The sequence below is a fragment of the Pyrus communis genome, chromosome 9 (assembly GCF_041283825.1).
Source record: "Pyrus communis isolate YQ-2024b chromosome 9, ASM4128382v1, whole genome shotgun sequence".
NCBI classification, from domain to species: Eukaryota; Viridiplantae; Streptophyta; class Magnoliopsida; order Rosales; family Rosaceae; genus Pyrus; species Pyrus communis.
The window spans coordinates 21790691-21816626 of NC_142573.1; the positions used below are offsets into that span (position 1 = coordinate 21790691).

Consider the following 25936-nt stretch of genomic DNA (forward strand, 5'->3'; position numbering starts at 1 on the left):
TTTCTATCACATCAATAACAGAGATTGGAGAGAAGGTGGAAAATGATATTTCGGAATAAGAAATCAATCAAGTCTATGATTTTGTGGAGGGACTGAGGAAACTGTTCTATCTTTTGGACAAGGGGCTTCAACCATGATGGTAGGTTATCAACTTGAACGCATATGCATCGCATATTGTGCTCCGGAATGCAAACACTGAAAAGCACAATAGTGAGATGAGGAGAGTGGGAAGGGAGTTGGCATTTTTATAAAAACATAATATATCAAAGACGGTGACTTTTTGAATAGTCACATCTGTTCGTTATTTTATTTTAAGTAAAAATTGTAATAACTCAAACAACCACCATCTGAAAATCAACAAATACATAGCAATCAAACCAATGACCTTTTCTTAAGATTGTAGGAAAAATAGGGCAGAAAATCAAGAAATAATATATCAAACTAATATTGCACATGAGTAACCAATGTTAAATGAAAATATGATATAATGGATTAGAATACAGTCAAGGCAAATGTTAGACATTATATCCTTAAGATTAGTTTACACCCTCTACTATGAAGCTTATTGTGGCTTGTCTCCCAGAATACAACTACCACATCCTTGTAATAGTAGCACTCCAAATCACAAGACTCAAATGAACCACGATTATATTCAAAACTCTTGCATATGAACTCAATGAGACTCTCTAATGTTTCGTGAACTCTATGTATGATTATATATGTAAACAATGAAAATTTATTTAGTGATTGTAGGGTGCTTCCCTATTTAGAGCAACTCCAGTGTTGGAGCCCTCCCCCCAGGCTATTCACTATTCAATGCACCTGATGAACAGTAAATGCCCTTAAGGAACAGTAATCTCCTTTTGTATCTCCACCGTTACACTTCAATAGCCTTGGCAATAGGCAATAAAATATTAGTATTTTTTTTATTTATAAAATAATACAAAATAATTTTAATTGTAATTTCGGATAAGATTTTTAATCGTTCTCGTTACGCCACGTGTCATTATCTAAAGTATTATTAAATAATACAAAATTATTTTATTTGTAATTTCGGATAAGATTTTTAATCGTTCTCGTTGCGCCACTTGTCATAAAATCCAAAAAGACAATTATTGGGGATGGATCTCCGAGAAGATTTTTAATCGTACTCGTTATGCCACATGTCATTATCCGAAAATACAATTATTGATGATGGATTTCTGATAAGATTATTAACCAATCACGTCGCGTCACGTGTCATAATCTGTTTACAATCTTTGAGGATAGATTTCCATCAGATTTTTAACAAATGACGACATGCCACGTGGCATTATCTACAACCTAATCCTTTCTGAATCCTCTATATAATCCACCATCCATCCTCACAAATCCCACACCAATTTTCTCAAGATCTCTATCATTATTCATAGTTTCTGCTTCCTTCTTCACAAAAATATGTATCATTATTCATAGCTTCTGCTTCTTTCTTACAATGTCTTCTTCTTCCTCAAGGATGATGTGGGAACTCGATCAGGAAGAGGAAGAATTGTTTAACCAATCAGAAGGAATGTTCAATCACCAGGTGGCAAAAAATGAGAGGGAAGAGGACGAGGAGCGTAGAAGGAGAGATGACGAAGTAAGAATGGGCAGAGCCTCACATTCCCGTCGAGTCATCCAAGCTGTGGCTCAGATTTGCAGGCCCAGCCGTTCCAGAAACCTTGATAGAAGCATGCAACGATGAGGTATAGAACTCTTGGACGATTATTTTGTCCTTAATAGTGCATTCCCTGATACGTACTTTAGACGTCGTTTTAGAATGGAACGACATTTGTTCAACAAAATCATGATTGCTGTTTGCAACCATGATTCTTACTTTGTGCAAAAGAAAGATGTTTTTGGTGCTATGGGTCTCCTTCCTCAGCAAAAAATTACTGCTGCCTTGCAGATGCTTGCATATGGAGCATCTACAGACCAAGTGGATGAGATAAAGAGGACGGGGAAATCAACCATTCTTGAGTCCCTGATGAGGTTTTGCGAAGCAATCGAATCTATCTACACCGCAGAGTACCTCCAGAAACCTACAAACATGGACTTGGAACGGCTTCTAAAAAAGGCCGAGATGCGTGGTTTTCCTGGGATGATTGGAAGCATTGATTGTATGCACTGGACGTGGAAAAATTGTCCAAGTGCATGGCAAGGCGCTTATGGGGACAGAAAAGGAGCAAAAAGTATCATTTTGAAGGCAGTGGCATCTTTTGATGCATGGATTTGGCATGCTTTCTCCGAGGTTCCGGGAGCTCAAAATGACATCAACGTCCTTACCCAATCCCCAGTGTTCAACGATGTCCTACAAGGAAAGGAACCAAAAGTCACGTATGAGGTCAAGGGATGTATGTACGACGGGCCATACTACCTAGCTAACGGCATTTACCCGCGGTGGTCAACATTTATCAAAACAGTGCCACGTCCGCGAAGTGCAAAGGAAAAACACTTTGCAAGCTGTCAAGAGGGGTGCATGAATGATGTGGAGCGTTGTTTCGGTATCCTCCAAGCTCGCTGGGCGATCATCAGGGGTGCTGCTAGATTGTTTAATGTAGAGTCAATTCGATCCATCATGATGACGTGCATCATTCTTCACAACATGATTGTGGAAGATGAGTACGATTATGAAGCCGTTGATGAATATGAGCCAGACACGATGAACAATTCAAGAACACGTATATATTGTGCTCATGACGCCACCGATGAGCCCGTGCAACATGAGCCATTACAAAGGGATGGACGTTACAATGAAATGATCATTCAACGATATACTGCATTTCAAATGCCAGACATGCACAATGCCCGGCAAATTGACTTGATAGAGCACCAGTGGGCATTGAAACAAGCTGAAGATAATTAAGTTCATTTAGTGTGTTTTTTTGAATTTGGTATGTTTATGTAATTTTATTTGGTGTGTTTTATTATTTGGTATGTTTATGAAATTTTTTTTAGTTCATCTTTAGTGAGTTTTTTATTATTCGGTATGCTTATGTAATTTTATTTGGTGTGTTTTTGTCATTTGAATAAATATTCTCTTAGTATAACTAACTTACCAAATTCATTTGAATAAATATTCAATAAATTGGAAACAACATAAAGTACTATATTCAATAAATAATAAATTACAACCCAAAGTGATTGGAAAATTATGGGCTCCTATTACAAAAACTACTCTATTCATCATCACTTAACCAATTTGTGGTGCTAGGATGATCTTCTCATGTGGTGCTAGGACCAGCTTGGCTTGCTCTTGCTTTTCTTGCATGCCTCCTTCACACCACGTCCGCTTTCTCTGACTTCCAAAAAAATTTAGAATTTGGAGACTTCCCTTCTAAAGGCGTGTTCATAATCTCACAATCTCGTTGAGCCCGTCTTTCTTCTCTAACATGTTCCCTTTCTTGCCTAAGTAGCTCTCTTTCTCTCTCATTAGCCTGAAATTCTCTCTCAATAGCTGCAGCTTTTGCGTCCTCTCTAGCCTTATCAGCCTCATATTTCGCCATTTCCCTCACCAAAGTCAATTCACCTTGGCAAGGAAGTTCTTCCATGAACTTTGCATAATCATTCTTGGAAGCACTCCCTTTTCTCTTTGAAGCCTTCTTAACTTGAGGCCTAATTGGATAACGGGTCGAACCCGAGCTTGTTCAGGGAGGGGTGTTTCAGGCACTTCTTCTGCATCATCTTCATGAACATGCGAGACATGATCGAGTGTAGAGTGTAGAGGGGTGTTGTTCATGAAAACTTCTGGACCGACAGGTACAACTCTAAATTTAGGACAATCTTTGACAATATTCCAACATTCCCACCGATTGAATAATTTATTTTTGCTTTTGGTTTTGACACCGTACCAAGCTTGTGCTTGAAGTTCCTACACAATGTGGGAGAAGAAATAATTATAATGAAAATAGGTAACAAATAAATAATACAAACAAATAATTATAATGTAAGTAGGTAACAAATAAATAATACAAACAAATAATTATAATGTAAATTTGGGTATAGTACAAACAAATAAATAATAGATTGTTACCTGATCCGAGTAATTTTCCCCACTTCGAATATTACTACTAGCTTGTGCCAAGGCGTCTCTCCACGTACTAAACGATTGGCTAAGTAATTTCCAACGACTGAACATCGATTCTTTGGTTCTTTTCCCACCAATTTTCTCAAGATAATTGGTATGAATAAGACTCCACATTTCTCGCAACTGCATCTCATTACTCGTAAGCGAACTATGAGTAACTTCAACCCAGCTAGTACACAACGCAACATCTTCAAGAAGCGACCAATTCGTACCTGCATCAATAATCATTTTGCTAAAAAAAATGGATTGAAACTTTGAGAGAAAGAAAGGAATGTGATTGAAAGAGTAGTCGAGAACATATGAAATTGTAGTGTAAAGTAGATGATAATGAGAAGGTATTTATAGAAAAGTAAAAACAATTTTTTTTTTAAAAAAAATTCAGATTTTTTTTCAAATTTTTTACAATTTTTTTAAAATTTTTATTCAACTAATTAATCTCTACCGTTGGATAAAAAAAATTTGAATTCCAAGACTCCAAATTGTGCCACGTGTCACAATGGTAACTTTTCTTAATTTTAAAACTATTTTTTCTTTTATTTATTTATTTATTTATAAAGCATATTAATATCCACCGTTGATCTCAGATCGAACGGTGGATATTAAATAAGACTTTTTTTTTTTTTTTTTACCGTTGAGATCGAACAGTCCAAGTTAAAGAGCCGTTGAGATCGAATGGACCGTGGGAAGCCACGTGGCTTCCCAACGGTAAATGAAAAAGTGACTGATTTTTCTAATTTTGTGTTGGCGACGCGCCCCCACGCGCGAGTGGGGTGCACGCGCCTGACAAAAATTATATATATATATATATATATATATATATATAAAGGCCTGACGCCAGGCTGACGTCAGCCCTAGCATCACATCCACTCGGGCTCTCGGGCTGGCAATTTTTCACGGGCCCGGAGCTCGAGCCTCCACCTCCCCTCAGGCTCCTTCACGCTAGAGCCGGTCCACAGGGCCTTGGGCCCCTTTTCTCTGGCCTGTCCCCCGAGCATCCACCTACGGTGGAGTTGCTCTTATAGAAGTAGAGATGACTCTTTGAAAAGTATGTAATTATTCATAAAAAGTCAAAAGTTGCAACCTTTCATTTAAATTAGTATGCACATCTGTCCACCAAAATGCACCACTTTAAATTTCAATCAATTAATAATAATAATAATAATAATAATAATACTAAATTTTCTAACATCTTAATAAATTTAATATTATAATAATAATAATAATAATAATAATACTAAACTTTCTAACATCTTAATATATGTCAGTGTCGATCGATTAGCACTTCAGTCGCGAAATATTAGGAAGACAGATAACCTCGCCTGTCCGTCCTTACATACACAAATATCAGGATATACCAGAGACTATAGCCCGGTTATGGGTGAACCACTCAATCTCAACCACTTCATTTGCCCTTGACCATAAAGGAGGTTAATTTGGAATCGAACTCTCCTCGAACCTAAGCCACGCAATGGGGAGGAGCCACTGAACGAGGAGGATTTCGGCAAGTATCTTCTAGAGATGAATGAAGACTATCATAATGGGTGAACCGGTCTCGAAAGTGCAGAGGGAACATAGATAATTGCACGTTGGAGGGGAGTCGTAGAAATCATAGAGATGGATCAATGCTTATTATTGATTGACTGTAGGTAAAGATGACAAATGCCTATTCAGCCCATGACAAGCGTTTATTGACAATTGATGTACGTTTTTGAACACTTGACAAGCATCTATTGAGCGAGTAACGCCACTGAAACTACGTAAGAGAGAATCTCTCCAAGGTTACAAGCTTTAAATAAGGCATCAGTTATGTGATCTAAATCCTAGTAGCTGAATTAGGATTAGCTCACAAGCACCAGAGTGTACGGTGTTATAGCTAGTATGACAGAAAATACACAGAAATGAGTGGTAATACAAAAAAAATAGCATGACAACAAAAAAATTTGAACACTTTGTAAAATACTGTTTTGATAAACTTGAATTGAATAGTTTCAAGTAATGGACTTGCATAAAGAAAAAATACAATTTGTACAGTTTCTCAACTCAAACTTCAATCATCCAGCTGCTATCTCAAAACCCGGTGAGGTGGAATTCTGGGAACAATGACAACCTTCGTGCAACGAGTTGCTTTTGAGGGTTGAGGGTTGTGCATCAAATGGATGAAGTAATAGCTTCTCAGCAGTTAACCTTTGGCGATACCTCGTGGGAAGGCAACTCTTAAGAAAATCCCTAGCCACACCTGATATTTTAGTAGGGATTTTGGGAGTAGATACATGATAAAACATTATAGTGACTTCACTGTAATCGCCATATCACAAGACTTCAAATCCAAAACTTTGCTGCAGAAAAAACGACATAATTAAACATTAAAATCGGTCATTTTTTCAGTACTTTGCATCCACCAAATCATGTTTTAAACAAGTGGATATGTATTTAAGTTAGACGCTCTCTCTGTCGGTTCCTTAAACAGTTCAAATGGAGAGCCAAAAAGTTGGCACAAATACAACGCCATTAATTGAACTAAACACAGAAGCCCACAAGTACAAGATACTATAGCAATAGCAATGTCAAACCCCAAACAAAAACAGCAGCCGTCGCCGCTGAGGACCTCACCACCAAAGAACCAACTGAAGAGAAGTGTCAAAAGCCACCCGAGAAGGTGGTCATGCGAGGATGGGGGAGTCGCCATGCGCATCCTCAATCGACTAACTGGAGACATAGTCACTGAGATACCGTGGCCTACCAAGGTGTGGCTCCGAGAGCTGAGGAAGAAGGGACCCGTAATGGAGAATCCAACAACAAAAGGGAAAATTGATGCAAGGGCAAGAGATTTGGGGCAAAGGATAAACATAAAGCCCAATTTGAGACGAAGCTCAGAAGAACTGAGACAAAAAAAGCTTAGAAAAACGCACAAAGAAAAGATTGTGTTGTTTGTCGCAAGTGCGAGAGAAGAGAAGATTGGAAAGTTGACTCTTTTCAAGATTTAGGACAAAAAATTCTATGCTCTTCTTCTCCAAGAAAGCAAATGTCAGGGTTGTTAAACATCTAATGCTATTTATTGACAGAACACATTTGGTCCAATATTTTAGTCGGTGGGGTATTGGGTTCATCCATGTATCTCAGGTATGAAACTCTCTCTCTTAAATTATTATAGTAGTTTCGAACTTTGTCACTCACCATAATAATAATATATTTATAAATTAAAAACCGAAAACGCATGAAAAGACAACTTTAACCCTATGCAGATAACTGTACATCTTCTCTATCACGAACGGGCGTGGATAAATATGTCCAATGAATCTAACAACAAAAGCAACAAATAAAAATAAATAAATAAAAAGAAAAAAGAACCACTTCTCTCTCACGAGCATCTCTCTCACAAAAAAAAAACCTCTACAATGGCCCATCCCTCACATGTTTCTCCTCAAACTCAACTACTTCTCGATTCAAAACGCCCAAAAATCACCGTGATTTCGCTTGCTTGTAAGTGCTGTTTTAGGTTTGATTATCGCGTGTTGTTTGATAGATTTTGAGTGCCGCTTTTTCCCATCCAAGAATCTCCTTCTGCTTTAAGTGGGCATTCACACAAATCCAAAGAAGTTATCACGGATGAGCCACATGCAGGGAAACTCGCTAGTGTTGCCTGTAGGTCGTGATGTGCCTCGAGATAGCCGTCTCCTATCCTCCCGCAAAGTTGAACCACATTATTGTAGCAAACCCATTATAAGGCTTAGCCCACTCCCCCACCCCTTAGTGTACATACTACTGTTTGCTCATAAAAATAAAATAATAAAAAAATAAAAAAACCCCACATCAAAATTAGGTCCATACTTTCAGAATATTAGATGCAGTTGGCTATTGATGCATATTCACGGCTTGTCTTCACATGGGGGTTAAAAATGCTACTAATTCCCGTCAAGATCTTTTAATTTTTGGGTCGGTTGGAGGACGGGATTTCGTTTGCTATCTGTTTGAATTTGATTTTTCAGCATTTGTGAAGCTTATTAGTGTGGTGGTATAGATTTAATGGATACTATTTGGATTATTTTTCCCAAATTTCACCCAGAACTCATTGTGACCCAATTTCAAGTATTTGAGAGAGTTTAACGTATAAAAGTAACTGATGGCCTTCTATATGATTTTTGAGGTTCCAACTTCGAAGGAGGATTGTTTTGACCTTGGCTGCAACTTCGAAGAAGTTCAAATGTACCAGTATGCATGTGTATATTTTCATCTTCAAATATCTTTTCAAATGGAACTGTATCTTCAGTTCCCTTCATATCTTAATATATGAAAACAGCCACATCGTATGCTACGGTATGAAAACATAGCACATTAGTCATAATTCAAAGACAGAAAATAAAAATAAAAAGTAAATTTACTTGCACGCGCATAGCATGTGTGCCGGCTGCAATTCTAACACCCCCTCCTTGATAGGAGCATATTCATGCGACTTAAATGGCTTGTTCTCGTACATTTACGTTATGTTTCTTTAATTATTTTAGTCCTTTATGCTTCTTTTGTGTGTTTTCAGGATCATAAGACGTGTTTGACGAAAGGATGCATTATGGAGTGTTTTGGGGCCTTTTGAAGCACTATTGGGCTAAGGATGGATAGCTTATGCTTGGAGCCCAAGTGTTGGATGAAATTGAAGGCCTTGTATGCACTTGAGGACACAAAACAATGGCCCTAACCCAATTACATTCACCTTGCCGTGGGCTTAACACAAACACCATTCCTTGCCATGCAAGGGGGAGCAAATTGGGTCCATTTCATGCACTTAAACCCTAGCCCAATTACACAACATTGCAGCCACATGCACCAAAAACTACTCAATGCCGTGGCTACCCATCCCATTTCCAACATTCCACATGCTTTCACAACCCAATTCACATGCACATTCATCCACCTTTCTCCCAAAAACCGTGCATGCATTCATTATTCATTCACTTTGCATTCCCTTTGCATTTCAACCCACATGCAGCCACATATTCATTCACTTAATCATTAAGCCACACATTCACACACATGCAACCAAAACAATTCCATGCCGTGCATCCCTTTGTTCCAGCCATTTCCAACACACATGCACCCAAACAAAGCCAACCTAGCTAACCCTACATGCATTTCTTTATTCACTCTTCATCATTGCATTTTCACCACCATTTACACACACATGCATCCTGAAATCCTTGCCGTGCCTTCCCCTTAGATTTTCAGCAACTTCTCTTCATCATTACACCACAAATCACCCACATGCAATCTTAATCATTCATCCATTTCACCACAAATCCTTCTTTGCCGTGCACATGGTCTTCCCTTTTTCAATTCCAACTTACACATGCACAACAACCTGCCATCATTCACAAAACACATTCTCCCTTCTCTTTGCCATGGGTTTCCCTTGCCTTTCCAGCATCCCCTTTTGCATTTCTAGTTGCCACTCACATGCATTCACATGCATTTCCAGCACCAAAACAGCATTCACATGCATTTGCAGCATCATTAACACCCTTGCCGTGGCCTTCAAACACCATTCCAGCACATACACATGCAATTCCAGCTTTCACATGCTTTCCTAGCTGTTTTTCCACCACATTCCAGCCACATAAATGCTTAAACAAACAGCCATATACACCTCCATTCTTCCTATAAATACCCTTGCATTCCCATTACCTAAACACATCTCATTTTCATACACAAGATACCACAAACACATCCAATCTTCCCTCATTGCCGTGAGCTCCCATTCCCTTACTATTCCATTCACCACAGAAATTCCATTCACAACACAACACACAACACAAACACTTCCCCTTTGCCGCAAATCCCCTTCCATTTCTACACAACTTCTTCTCGGCTTCATTCCATACACTCTCCCATTCGCAGAAACCATTCAACCTTAGCCGCTCCACCTTCATTTACAACACACTTGGATCACCACACCGAAGGCAACTCTTAAGGGATTTCGACATCAGTTTTGCTTCGAGGGTTCTTTCTCCTTAATTCTATGTTCATTCATGTTGTATATTTTTATATCAAACATTCTGTAAACATGAAGTGTAACTAATCTCTTTCTAGGGATTCGATGTAGCCTTGCAAGATTGCCATGTAGTTATTTCAGAATGCTCAGTTGATCCATCTATTTCTTGTTTCATTCTCTGATTTAATTGTGACTTTGTGTGTTGATTTTAATGTTTGATCACCATTTGATTTAACCACAGGTTGTTTAGCCAAGAGCAAAGCACACATCATGCATACTCTTGGTGGATATGTGAATGAATGAAGGGAATGCTTTGCAAACAACCAGCCGAGTGTTTCCTTTGGTTTTATGAAAGTTTCTTGTGCGTGTTATGTTCTTGATTAGGGACCAATGTTGCACATCACACTTAGGTTCATGATTAGGAACATTTGATCAAATCCACACATCATATGGTTGATCATATCTAAGTGAAACAAACCCAAGAAATAGGTAGATGGATGAGTATAATCTGACTTAACAAGCATGGACTTGGCTTAGCAATGGTGAAACCGAATCCCTAGCTTCATCTCCATTTGTGCTATCTCATTTTATTAGTTGTTGATTCATTTATTTGTGTCTACTTCATTTTCTTGTGCTTTCAAGTTACAACAACAAATCTGCCTAAGTTGATTAGTTTTATTTCTCTTATAGAGTTCTTGCAAAACAAGTAGTTGTATAGGTCCAATTAGTCCCTGTGGATTCGACACCCTTACTTGTGCCATTATACTAAACATATTCTAGCACGAAGAAGGAAAACATCAATCAAAATGGTGCCGTTGCGGGGGACTGATTTCAGTCCCTTATAATTGCTTGTTTTGATATTAAACCTTGTTCTTTTAATTTATGTAGATTTCTGATTTTTATTCAAACTTGTTTTATCTTGTGTCAGGTAGTATATGTCAAATAGACTTGTTGAATTAGGCCAAAGAATTGAACGGTTAAAGGGCAACACTTTGGAAAGCTTTGTGCCAACAAGTTCCTCCATTGTCCGTGAAGAAGAGGAAGGGAAACCGTCTAGTCCAACAAGTGAAGGATCTGAGCACTTTAATTGGGAAAGAGAAGAAGAGATGGCGGGCAACCAAGATGATCTTCGAGCTTTGGAGGATTTTGCTCAACCAATCATACCAAATTCACCTTCATGCATCTTGCTGCCCACAGAAGCTAGAAACTATGATCTTAAATCTTCACATTTCCATATGTTTCCTTCTTTTTATGGCTTACCTAATGAAGATCCTTTAGCTCATATTAAAGAATTTTACAATGTTGTGAGTGGTTTACCTTTACAGGGAGTAAGTGAAGCAAATCTGAGGATGAGAGTGTTCCCTTACACCTTGAAAGATAGGGCCAAGGGTTGGTTGATGACTCTAGTACCTGGTTCACTCACCACATGGGATGCCGTGGCTAAGAAGTTTTTGGAAAAGTTCTTTTCCACTCAAAAGACAGCCACATTAAGGGGACAAATCTTCAACTTCAAACAAGATGATGGAGAACCTTTCCATGAGTGTTGGGAGCGCTTTAAAGGCCTTTTGTTGCAATGTCCACACCATGGGTTACCTCTTCACTTACAAATGCAAATTTTCTATGATGAACTAACCCAAACATGTCAATCAACTGTTGATAATGCAGCAGGTGGAGCTTTGAAGAAAAAGAATGCTCAAGAGTCATATAACATTTATGAGATGTTGGGATCTAATGCTCAACACAAAGATGTAAGGGGTAAGAGAGTTGGAGTATATGAAACAAGCTCTAATCATGATCTTTCTTTGCAGGTAGCTAACCTAGAAAAGAAGCTTGAATCCGTGCTCAACATGGTGCCAAAAGCAAGTGAAGTGTGTGCCATTTGCAACATACCAAGCCACCTTACTCATCAATGTCCATCTAGGGAGGCTTACCCCGAGTATGTCCAAGAGCAAGTGAACCTCATGAATTCTTACAATCAAAGGCCAAGGAATGATGTGTATTCCAATACATATAACCCAAGTTAGAGAGATCATCCCAATCTTTCGTGGAAGAACAACAATCAATTCCAAAACTTCCAACCAAAACCTACTCTTGAGGATACGGTTAAATTGTTAGCCCAAAATACCTTGCAATTCCAACAAACCACCAATAGCACTCTCCAACAACATTTGGCGGCTCTAACCAAAATGGAGACACAATTGGGGCAGATTGCAGATGCCTTGAGCCAAAGAGAGATTGGAAAGTTTCCAAGCCAACCTGTGATACTCCAAAGGAACCAAGAGCAAGCCAAAGCAATCACTACACTTAAAAGTGGTAAGGTTATCAATAATAGAGTTGGCAATGAAGTTACTAATGAATCTGATCATGTGAATGCAGGGGTTACTCAAGGAGAAAATGAGAAACCAAATGAGGAACCAAGCCATGCTACTCCCTCGTTTGAAGCACCAAATCTTCACAAGGCCGAGAAACCTTACACTCCACCAATACCATTCCCTGGAAGACTTGCCAAGAGCAAGCAGGATAAGTCATTTAAAGAGATTTTTGATATTCTAAGTAAGGTAAATGTTAACTTACCTTTGCTTGATGTCATTAGGAACATGCCAGCTTATGGGAAGTTCTTCAAAGAGTTAAACAACTACAAAAGGAAGTATGGACCACATGAGAAGGTAGTGGTGTCCGAGAATGTAAGTGCCGTGTTGCAAAGAAAACTTCCACCAAAGCTCAAGGATCCAGGAAGTTTTTCTATCAACATCACCATAGGGGACAAGAAGGTAGAGAAGGCGATGCTTGACTTAGGTGCTAGCATCAACTTAATGCCTTATTCCGTGTACCTTCAACTAGGTTTGGGGGAATTGAAAGCCACCACCATCTCATTACAACTTGCGGACAGATCCGTGAAATATCCAAGAGGTATAGTAGAGGATATTCTAGTTCAAATTGATAAACTAATCTTGCCTGCGGATTTTGTAGTGTTAGACATGGAAGAAGCTCCTATACATGACCGAGAGTTGCCTATTTTGCTTGGGAGACCATTTATGGCCACGGCCAAGACCATCATTGATGTGCAAAATGGACTCCTCACTATGACAGTGCTAGGAGAGACCGTTCAATTCAAAGTGTTTGAGTCTCTTTCACATCCTTCTTCATCTCTTGATTGTTATGCCATTGATGTGCTTGATTCGCTTGTTTTCTCTAAGTTCTTGCAGGCACAATCTAATGAACCATTACAAACTGTTTTGAGTCAATCTCAAGATGAGTTTGATGAAGAAGATGCACTCATGGAAGAGGTAGCTGCCTTGGAAGCATTGGCACCGTAGCTTTTGAATATTTTACCTCTTTTAGAGCCTTTAGAACCATCGAGGTCACATTTAACCCCTTCCACTGTTAAGGCACCAAAACCTGAACTTAAACTACTTCCACCACATCTAAAGTATGCATATCTAGCTGAATTTGAAACTCTTCCAGTTATCATAACTTCTGACCTCACCCCAAATGAAGAAGATAAACTAATTAGGGTGTTAAAAGAGTTCAAATCAGTTATTGGTTGGTCTATTGCAGATATCAAGGGAATAAGCCCTACCATGTGCATGCATAGGATTCTTTTGGAAGAAGGAGCAAAGTCAACCCGTGAACCACAAAGGAGGCTCAATCCACACATGAAGGAAGTTGTGAGGAATGAAGTGTTGAAGTTGTTAGATGTGGGGATCATATATCCCATTTCTGATAGCAAATGGGTGAGTGCTATTCAGGTGGTACCTAAGAAGGTGGGAATCACGGTGATGAAGAATGAAAACAAAGAGCTTGTGCCCACAAAGCCCACGGCTAGTTGGCGTGTTTGCACCGATTACAGGAAGTTGAATTCTAGCACTAGAAAAGATTACTTTCCTATGCCTTTCATAGATCAAATGCTTGAGAGATTGGCAGGTTACTCACACTATTGTTTTCTTGATGGTTACTCAGGTTACAATCAAATTGCAATTGCTCCGGAGGATCAAGAGAAAACTACCTTTACTTGCCCGTTTGGCACATTTGCATATAGAAGAATGCCTTTTGGACTTTGCAATGCTCCAGCAACATTCCAAAGATGCATGTTGGCAATCTTTTCTGACATGGTAGAAAGATTCATTGAGGTATTTATGGATGACTTTTCAGTGTTTGGTTCCTCTTTTGATGAATGTCTTAACCATCTCTCTTTAGTACTTCAAAGATGTCAGGAAACAAATTTGGTTCTCAATTGGGAAAAGTGCCAATTTATGGTGAAACAAGGAATTGTGTTGGGGCATGTAATCTCTAGCCAAGGAATGGAGGTGGACAAAGCCAAAATTGACATCATCACCAATATGGCAGCTCCCACAACCGTTAAGGGAGTAAGAAGTTTTTTGGGCCATGCGGGTTTTTATCGTCGTTTCATTAAGAACTTTTCAATGATCACTCGTCCATTATGCAATCTGTTAGCTAAAGATGTTGTATTTCATTTTGATAAAGCTTGTATGGATGCATTCAATACTTTGAAACATGAATTAACCTCGGCCCCTATTATTATGGCACCAGATTGGTCTTTACCTTTTGAATTAATGTGTGATGCCTCTGACTATGCTATTGGTGCAGTTTTAGGGCAAAGGGTGAACAAGCTCCCACACGTGATCTACTATGCAAGCCGGACTCTAAATGATGCTCAACTTAACTATTCCACAACTGAAAAGGACTTGCTTGCTATTGTTTTTGCCTTAGAGAAGTTTCGGTCATATCTTGTTGGATCTAAAGTTATTGTGTTTTCTGATCATGCAGCCCTTAGGTACTTGATGACAAAAAAGGATGCTAAGCCACGCTTAATTAGATGGATACTCTTACTACAAGAGTTTGACTTGGAAATTCGAGATAAGAAGGGAAGTGATAATGTTGTGGCTGACCATTTGTCACGGCTCAATGAAAACCATGGAGTTGGACAACCTTTGCCTCTAAATGAATCATTTCCAGATGAACAACTCCTTGTTATTCAAGAAAAAGAACCATGGTATGCTGATTTTGTTAATTATCTTGTTTGTGGTATAATTAGAAATGACCTTTCTTTTCAGGAAAGAAAGAAGTTCCTTGCCATGGTAAAGCACTACGTTTGGGACGAACCATATTTGTTTAAATATTGCCCTGACCAAATCATTAGAAGGTGTGTCCCAGAGAGTGAGCAACAAAGCATTCTAATGTTCAGCCATACATTGGCATGTGGAGGACATTTTGGTGCCAAAAAGACATCTCTAAAGGTTTTACAATCTGGTTTCTTTTGGCCTACTTTATTCAAAGATGCTTTTGATTTTTGTTCTAAGTGTGATAGGTGCCAGAAAATGGGGAACATTAGCCGAAGAAATGAGATGCCATTGAACAACATTTTGGTGGTGGAGCTCTTTGATGTTTGGGGAATCGATTTCATGGGACCATTTCCATCCTCTTTTGGTTACTTATACATATCAGTGGCAGTAGATTATGTATCCAAATGGGTTGAAGCCATTGCTACAATAACTAATGATCATAAGGTTGTTTTGAATTTTCTTAAAGATGTGATTTTTTGTAGGTTTGGAACCCCAAGAGCTATTATTAGTGATGGTGGCAGCCATTTCTGCAACAAACCCTTTGAATCCTTGATGAAGAAGTACAACATCAACCACAAAGTGGCAACCCCGTACCATCCTCAAACCTCAGGACAAGTGGAGATTAGCAATAGGGAGATCAAGAACATTTTGATGAAGACCGTAAGCCCTACAAGGAAGGATTGGTCACTGAGGTTGAATAATGCACTATGGGCATATAGAACAGCATATAAGACCCCCATTGGCATGAGTCCTTATCGCCTTGTGTTTGGGAAAGCTTGTCATTTGCCAATGGAGCTTGAACACCGTGCATATTGGGCCATCAAGAAGTTCAACTTTGATTACAAGGATGCTGGAATAGCAAGGAAGCTCCAACTTAATGAGTTGGAAGAACTCAGAAATGAAGCATATGAGAATGCCAAAATCTACAAGGAACGGACTAAGCTCTATCATGACAAGGCCATCCTATGGAAGGAGTTTCACCAAGGTATGAAAGTACTGTTGTATGACTCACGTTTGAGACTTTTTCCAGGTAAATTGAAGTCTAGGTGGGTGGGACCATTTAAGGTGCTGCAAACATTTCCCCACGGAGCTGTGGAGATAGAGAACATGAAGAATGGCACCTCTTTTAAAGTCAATGGGCAGCGATTGAAACCATATTTGGAGAAAGTGGAGGAAGAGCAAGTTTATCAAGTTGTAGATTTTCTTGAGTTTACAACACCGTGAACAAGCTACCATGTCTTGCCTAGACATTAAATAAAGCGCTTACTAGGAGGCAACCTAGTGTGGTTTGTGTTCTTTCCTCATTTTGTGTTTATGTTGTCACCATTCCAGATTCTTTGCCTACTTGCATTACATACAATTTTAAGCATCGAGGACAATGCTTTGGTTAGGTTTGGGTGTGGGATGGAAGGTTTGTGTTTTTTTTTTTTTTTTTTTTTTTGTGTAGTTGTGTTAGTTTTGGTTAAGTGTGTTTTTGCTTACTAATACGAATGTATATGAGGGCTATGTTTGTAGACAAACTATTGGGTTGCTATGAGACATGTCATAACTTTCGAAGGGGTGTTTATTTTTAAGTTCATGTCGGAGCACAAAGGTAAGCCGCCTCCCCGAATTTCAATTTTCTTTTATACTAATATGTTGTTAATGATTCAGGCATCCACTCTAGAATTTAAACCATTACCGGATCATTTCAAGTATCACCCTCCATTCAAAGATCAATTCCATGCCGTTTGATCTGATTAAAAAAAAAAAAAAAAAAAAAAAAAAAAAAAAAAAAAAAAAGAATAAAAATAAACATGGCAGAAAGATGGAGCCTTCACAAAGGATGTTTACGTGAAGCCCCACTACGAGGCGTCGGAGCAGAAGGCGTCGGAGCAGAAGGCGTCGGAGCAGAAGGCATCGAAGCGGGAGGCATCGGAGCTAGAGCATTCCAGGCCTCAATACTTGGCCAACCGCTGGATGACCCAGGAAAAAGGTGCCTCTGGAGATAAGCCGCAAGCCTTTGACGGTCACTTTGAATTCGACCCTCAGATTCGTGCAGCTCATCAAGCTTCCTCTTCATGCCCGACGAATAGTTATTTGCAAGCACATGCAAACTTCTATTCTCGTACTTAAGCTGCTGAATCTCTTGCTTAAGACTTTCCACCTTTGCCATCAATGATTCCACCTGATGGGAGCGGGCAAGCAGGCGTTGGCCCATGTTGGACACAGAGCTCGCACACTGAACACTAAGTGCGAGGGACTCTTGAACGGCCAACTCATCGGACCGTCCTGACAGCAGCCTATTATCTTTTGGAGTGAGGAGGTTCCTAGCTACTATTGTAGCTGTTGTGGCGTCCTGCATCACGGAGTCTTCACCTGTAAGAGGACCATTAGAAGATAAGAAAGAAGGGCGCCATACGTTACCTTGACGCGGCGCGCCCGTATCACTGCTGAGACTCAATTCTAAGCTAAGGTTCGATGGGTTTGCCATTTTTCAAAAGTGTTCAAAGAGAAGGGGCGGATGGAGTTAATTCTCAAAGGGCCGGAGTCGATTTTCAAGAATGGGAAATCTTCAGAGTGTGTGTGTTGGGGTGATCAATACCTCTATAAAAAGCCAAGGCGACGCGTCCACCGATTCAAAAAGCCGGAATTTCCGGCGTAAGTTAGGCGACGTTTTCTCGGCTTTTCAGAAGACGCGTCCAACTTTGTCAAAAGATTTCTTCTTTTCAGACAACACGTGGAGGCCATCATCGCAACTACACATCTTTAGCCGACAAGCGCAAAGTCCGGCGACGCTTTCTCTGCTTTTCAGAAAACGCATGCAGCTTTGTCAAAAGGAGCCGCATCCGCACTACTACGTGTCGTTCAGAAAGAAAAAGGGGCGCCTGCTCAGAAATCGAAGAGGCGTCGCTCAGAAATCGAAGAGGCGTCGTTCAGATATCGAAGAGACGTTTGTCGACAAGGGTAAAAGAACAGTACCACCACTTGATATTATCTCTATATATGTCGACCTTCGTTTTTTTATGGCAAGACAAACCTGAAGAAAATGCCCAACTCTCCCTCACCTCTGAGGGCGCACTCCCAGCAAAGCCTTTCGAAATACTGAATTCTTTCTTCTTCCCCAACGATGATACCAGATGCCTGGAGTACAGATGACCCAGGAGGAAACGGCGGATTGAAGTGTGCTGATTCATTCACCGCTTCTTCAAAAGCAAAGGTATCTCATATCATCAAGGTCAAAAGCAAAAGTATCTCATATCATGCTCTTTCCCTGTCTTTTTCTTTGTCCTTGTTCTTACTCGCATGGCAAAGTAAAAGAAGCAATCAGCCGGCACTTGGAGTCAGTCTTCCGATCTGGAGCCAACTGCCTGGAATCTATTCTTGATTGCTTACCTAGCGTTGCTCTCGAGTAGTCATCTTCAACGGTTGAAACACTTCCAGAGAAGGGACTACTTCTGCAAAGGGGAGCGAGTAAGGCAAGTGAAAATGATACATTGAAGCATGTGGAGACAAGCGCAAAGGCTGAGTTAATCTCCAACCCTTTTCAATACGAATTGGAAAGATTGAACAAAGAAACAGACCAAAGGAGTAAGCTCAGACCTTCGGGGGAGACCAAAAGAATCCTGCTGCCCAGTTCAAGAGTAGCACAAAGGAAAATCAACGATGGGCGGAAACCAGTTCAAGAGTAAGCCTGTGGAATCACCAAGATCAAAGCCTCAATGCAATCACCAAGGAGAAGAGGGAATTTACACTCCATAACCAGATTTGCGTCCCTAAACTCTTCTCTTTGTTAATTACATTCTGCCATGTTTAGTATGTTTAAGTGCTTTTTGTGTGTTTACTTATGTTTTGCGTGAATCTATGCTTAAAACATTGAGGACAATGTTTGATTCAAGTGTGGGGGGGTAACTAATGTGTTGATGCAAATTCGTGAGATTTTATCACCCATAACTTCAAGTGTTGTTCCTTGCTGTTTTAAGGTGTTTTTAAACTGTTTTAGTGTGTTTTGTTTTATAACTCCGAAAATCACATAGAAATTTGAAAAACATTTTTTAAAAGCCTAAAAAGAGTGTTTTGAGTTGTTTTTGTGTCTTAGGGTACCTTCCATATTACTTTAAGAATGTTTGTTTATCCTTTACCTTTCATTGTTAGCCAATACCCTAGCCCCGTTACACCCCTTTGACTTCTATCTTGATCGTTATGTGTTCAATAATGTGGAGTTTGGAATTGATATGAGCTTATGGAATCACTGGTTCTCATTCTAAGTAGTAGCATTCCATTCATGAGATCATATTCATGTCATTATCGTAAATCCAGAAAATGCTTTCTTTGTTATAACATATGTGAGATACTAGTCTTTCATGTTTACATAAATCTCTCACATATAACTAGTGTAGGGTGTGTAGTCTATAAATCTGTGTGAAAATAGAGTGCATTTTAGTAAGGAATTGAGGAAATTCTCTAAGGCATGTTACTACATTCGAAATGTGTTTTAAATGCTTAATTGTGAAATAGTATGTGGTGACTATGATTAAGAATGTACTTAAGTGTGAAGATGACTAAAATCTGTGGGAAAGATGATTTTTAACATGTCATGCGCATTGGAAATCCCTAAGACGATTGTTGGAAGGTTTAGGTTGTGTTTTACTTGTTTTGTTTCGTTTCGTTTTGTTTTGTTTTTCTGTTTTGCTCGAGGACTAGCAAAAGCTAAGTGTGGGGGTATTTGATAGGAGCATATTCATGCGACTTAAATGGCTTGTTCTCGTACATTTACGTTATGTTTCTTTAGTTATTTTAGCCCTTTATGCTTCTTTTGTGTGTTTTCAGGATCATAAGACGTGTTTGACGAAAGGATGCATTATGGAGTGTTTTGGGGCCTTTTGGAGCACTATTGGGCTAAGGATGGATAGCTTATGCTTGGAGCCCAAGTGTTGGATGAAATTGAAGGCCTTGTATGCACTTGAGGACACAAAACAATGGCCCTAACCCAATTACATTCACCTTGTCGTGGGCTTAACACAAACACCATTCCTTGCCATGCAAGGGGGAACAAATTGGGTCCATTTCATGCACTTAAACCCTAGCCCAATTACACAACATTGCAGCCACATGCACCAAAAACTACTCAATGCCGTGGCTACCCATCCCATTTCCAACATTCCACATGTTTTCACAACCCAATTCACATGCACATTCATCCACCTTTCTCCCAAAAACCGTGCATGCATTCATTATTCATTCACTTTGCATTCCCTTTGCATTTCAACCCACATGCAGCCACATATTCATTCACTTAATCATTAAGCCACACATTCACACACATGCAGCCAAAACAATTCCATGCCGTGCATCCCTTTGTTCCAGCCATTTCCAACACACATGCACCCAAACAAAGCCAACCTAGCTAACCTACATGCATTTCTTTATTCACTCTTCATCATTGCATTTTCACCACCATTTACACACACATGCATCTTGAAATCCTTGCCGTGCCTTCCCCTTAGATTTTCAGCAACTTCTCTTCATCATTACACCACAAATCACCCACATGCAATCTTAATCATTCATCCATTTCACCACAAATCCTTCTTTGCCGTGCACATGGTCTTCCCTTTTTCAATTCCAGCTTACACATGCACAACAACCTGCCATCATTCACAAAACACATTCTCCCTTCTCTTTGCCGTGGGTTTCCCTTGCCTTTCCAGCATCCTCTTTTGCATTTCTAGTTGCCACTCACATGCATTCACATGCATTTCCAGCACCAAAACAGCATTCACATGCATTTGCAGCATTATTAACACCCTTGCCGTGGCCTTCAAACACCATTCCAGCACATACACATGCACACACATGCAATTCCAGCTTTCACATGCTTTCCTAGCTGTTTTTCCACCACATTCCAGCCACCTAAATGCTTAAACAAACAGCCATATACACCTCCATTCTTCCTATAAATACCCTTGCATTCCCATTACCTAAACACATCTCATTTTCATACACAAGATACCACAAACACATCCAATCTTCCCTCATTGCCGTGAGCTCCCATTCCCTTACTATTCCATTCACCACAGAAATTCCATTCACAACACAACACACAACACAAACACTTCCCCTTTGCCGCAAATCCCCTTCCATTTCTACACAACTTCTTCTCGGCTTCATTCCATACACTCTCCCATTCGCAGAAACCATTCAACCTTAGCCGCTCCACCTTCATTTACAACACACTTGGAGCACCACACCGAAGGCTACTCTTAAGGGATTTCGACATCAGTTTTGCTTCAAGGGTTCTTTCTCCTTAATTCTATGTTCATTCATGTTGTATATTTTTATATCAAACATTCTGTAAACATGAAGTGTAACTAATCTCTTTCTAGGGATTCGATGTAGCCTTGCAAGATTGCCATGTAATTATTTCAGAATGCTCAGTTGATCCATCTATTTTTTGTTTCATTCTCTGATTTAATTGTGACTTTGTGTGTTGATTTTAATGTTTGATCACCATTTGATTTAACCACAGGTTGTTTAGCCAAGAGTAAAGCACACATCATGCATACTTTTGGTGGATATGTGAATGAATGAAGGGAATGCTTTGCAAACAACCTGCCGAGTGTTTCCTTTGGTTTTATGAAAGTTTCTTGTGCGTGTTATGTTCTTGATTAGGGACCAAAGTTGCACATCACACTTAGGTTCATGATTAGGAACATTTGATCAAATCCACACATCATATGGTTGATCATATCTAAGTGAAACAAACCCAAGAAATAGGTAGATGGATGAGTATAATCTGACTTAACAAGCATGGACTTGGCTTAGCAATGGTGAAACCGAATCCCTAGCTTCATCTCCATTTGTGCTATCTCATTTTATTAGTTGTTGATTCATTTATTTGTGTCTACTTCATTTTCTTGTGCTTTCAAGTTACAACAACAAATCTGCCTAAGTTGATTAGTTTTATTTCTCTTATAGAGTTCTTGCAAAACAAGTAGTTGTATAGGTCCAATTAGTCCCTGTGGATTCGACACCCTTACTTGTGCCATTATACTAAACATATTCTAGCACGAAGAAGGAAAACATCAATCACTCCTCCTGCAAACTGGATGAGCCTGATTAGACAAGTTTCGAACAAAGGGGCACATGACGAGGTTGATGGAGAGTCTTGGTAAGAAGATTAGCAAAGGGAATATAGCAAACACGTGACACGAGGTGCAACTTTTTCATGGACAAAATGATAATTAAGCTCGATATGACGTGTGTGAGCATGATAAACATGGTTAGCAACAAGATAAGTGGCACCTAGATTGTCGCAATGCAATAAAACATGTGTTGGAATCCCATTATGTCCCACATTGGACAGAGGAAAGGGCAAAGACCCATTTATATAGAATTACCTCACTCTAACTAACATCGAGGCCTTTTGTGATAAAACCCCACACCTGAGGATTGTGCAGGTGGTTAAGTGGGGACAGTATTGGTGTTGTTGGAGTGGGTCCTTGGCCCGCCGACCTGAAAAATTCTACATGATATCAGAGCCAGGGGACGGGCCCGTACTGCCACGTGATTGGGGGGGTCCTCATTGGCCCCACATGATTGGTGAGTCCCTATATGGCTTCACATAGGTCAAAGATGCCACATGATTGGGCGGGTCCTTATTAGCCCCATGCGATTGGGTGAGTCCCGACATGGCTCCACGTGGTTGCTGATGTGTGGAATTTCATGTGTGACCCATAAAATAGGGTCTCACGTGCGGGGGAGTATTGGAACCCCATTCTGTCCCACATCGAACAGAGGAAAGGGCAAAGACCCATTTATATAGAATTACCCCACTCTAACTAACATCGATGCCTTTTGTGATAAAACCCCACACCTAATGATTGTGCAGGTGGTTAAGTAGGGACAGTATTGGTGTTGTTAGAGTGGGCCTTCAGCCCATCAACCTGAAAAATTCTACAACATGTGTAAATAAGCAAACACCAAGCTGACCAAGAAGAAAGCAAATCCAAGCGGTTGTAGCACACGCATGAGCAAGAGAATGATTATCAGACTCAACATTAGATCAAGAAATTGTTGGCTGCTTCTTATAGCACTAGGAAATGAGATTAGAATCTAGATAAATAAGATAGCCAGTAATGTGGAGCATTAAGTATCTGGACATCTAGCCAATCAGCATTCAAATAAGTATCTGGACAACCCAGATAAGTAATTAAGTTTGTATGCACTTTAAAACAAAACTTGAATCCCCTTGTTCGAACTTCGATGATGATGTGTGTATGCGTAAGGGGTGTTGATTCGATGGTCGTATGACTTCATCTTGTATGAACGAATGCCACAAGGGTTTGGCTATGGGCAATGGAAGAACCGGCACGTGTAGTGGTGCTTGATGAATCTTCACGGGTGTGGCGAAAGATTCAGAGAACTTTCTGAATCTTCCAAGTGTTGAGAGTTTGGAAGTTTGAGCGTCCGAATGATTGGATGAATTTCTGGCCCCTTTCTTTGTCTTGGAGCCTCGTATTTATAGGCTCTCCAAGTCTTGCCTACGAGTGGATTTGGCCTTGATTATGGTCTGATTAATAGACGAAAGAACTAAGACTTGATTTGTGGCTTGGTTCGTGATTTGACTTCATCAATTAATATTTGATTTAATCAAATAAAAATCAAATAAATCAATCTTTCTTGATTTGGCATTTTCATTTGTTTCAAATTTAAATCAATTAATTTGTTTAATTTAAAAAAATAATAATAATTCCTTAATTTCTTTCTGTCAAGTGTTGGCACATGTCCCTCTTGATGACTAGTTCGATTTTGATGGCATATATATGTCATGTGTAAGATTTGTGAGACTCATGGTTCATGGCATGTAAGCCCTACATGTTGAATTCAATGTGTTGGTGAACATTTATTTTCACTGAAATTTCGATATCTACATAATTACTATGTGGCAGTTTTGGGAAAGAGAGCTTAATATTGGAGTTTTCTTATTCTGAATCTCTGATTATGACTTGGTGATCTATGAAATGAACTATTTCGGATTTCATATTATTGTTCTAAAAATTGGCCTGGTCGGTGGAAGACCAATGCGATTTAGGCCGAAACGTGGAGAAAAATCGGGTAAGGGCTAGGCAGCTAGGCGGTCAGACGGGCTAGGTAGTGGCTAAGTGGGCTAAAAGGGGGCTAGGCAGATGCTAGGCGGTTCCATTGTTTTTTAATTTTTTTAAAGGTAAATTACACAAAACTACCTCAATTATGTGTCGCACCACAATTTCATAACTCATGTTTTAAACATTACAATATCATACCTCAATTTACAAATTCGTTACAATGTCAGACTTTCGTTAAAAATTATGTTAGCTTATCTGTTAAGTGCTGACGTGGCAAAAGCTGGGCCACATGTTTAATGAAATATTATCACATTTGTGCCACGTGGCAAAAATAATAATTTTAAAAAAAATTTAAAAATTTAATAATGCCAAAAATAAGAAAATATATTTAAAATATACTTTTTGGTTCGAAAAAAAGTGTAATTACATTAGTTAATTAAAAAATTTACAAAATTTAAAATAATGAAAAAAAAAAGAAAGTAAATAAGCCCTATTTTCTCCCACCCCTCGGCCCCGAATTGCTATCCACCATCAGAACTCCATTAACCTTGTTCCCCAGTTCACATCGCAGTCCCCAACCCACCATCCCAACTCCACCAACTTAAACTCCAGCGAGAGCGGCGACTCCCCACGTGGCGGAATGCGGTGCTTCGTCAGATTTTATTTGCATGTGGCGTGCTTCGTCAGATTTAATTTGCAGGCGACATGTTGGCGTTATTTCTGGGTTGAAGATTGCATGATTTGCATCTGGGTGGGAAAGCAGGTGGTCGTGGGATTGGGGGACTAGAGTGGGAAGTGAAAGATGGTTGTTTATTGTTTAATCCTTTTCATTGTTGTATATTTTTTTAATTAACTAATGTAATTATATTTTAAATATGTTTTCTTGTTTTTGGCAATATTAAACTATTAAACTTTTTTTAAATTATTATTTTTGCCACGTGATACAAATTTGATGATATGTCATTAAACATATGGCCCTACTTTTGTCACATCAACAGTTAACAGATAAACTAACGGAATTTTTAACAGATGTCTGACATTGCAACGAATTCGTAAATTGAGGTGTGATATTGTAATGTCTAAAACATAAGGTATGAAATTGTGGTGCAATCCATAGTTGATATAGTTTTGTGTAATTTACCCTTTTTTTAATTAAGTTAAAGGTTTTTTTTAATAACCTACCTAATTAGTGAATTTTTAGCAAGTGGCCATCTACCACAGTGGTGGAGAGAAGTGTTGTTCTTGCACCACGGCGTGGGTTCAAATCTCATCGGTTCCTTAATCTAACATCTAATCTAATAAATCTATCGTTTGAAGAAAAAAAAATAGTGAATTTTCAAATTTGACTTTGGGTCTTTTTCTTATTTTTTTGCTGCATTTGTCAGTGATGACGGCAATATGGCTTAAGTTTTAATTTTCCTAAATTCTCAATACAAGTATATATATTTTTATTTTTAGAGTGTAAGTAGATACTTATTTATATGTTATTAATAAATTTAATTAAATCAGCTTAGACCCCATCTAACCGTCTAGACACTAGGTATCAACCCGTCGCCTGACTAACACGTAACGTTTATTAGAATCTTGCTTCACATAACAATAACAATAGCCATTTAGGCTACAGAAACACAAGAACACAATAATTTAACGAGGTTTAGTAATTTGTGTTCACGTCCTTGTG

At 39.2% G+C, this 25936-nt stretch overlaps 1 non-coding gene across 1 annotated transcript; it reads right to left on the reverse strand.

Annotated features, from left to right (window-relative positions):
- Positions 1–11565: 11565 nt before the first annotated feature.
- Positions 11566–11676, reverse strand: LOC148694405 (small nucleolar RNA R71). Its single transcript, XR_015967097.1, has one exon. It is a non-coding gene; the product is annotated as a small nucleolar RNA R71 (small nucleolar RNA).
- Between the last annotated feature and the right edge of the window lie 14260 nt (positions 11677–25936).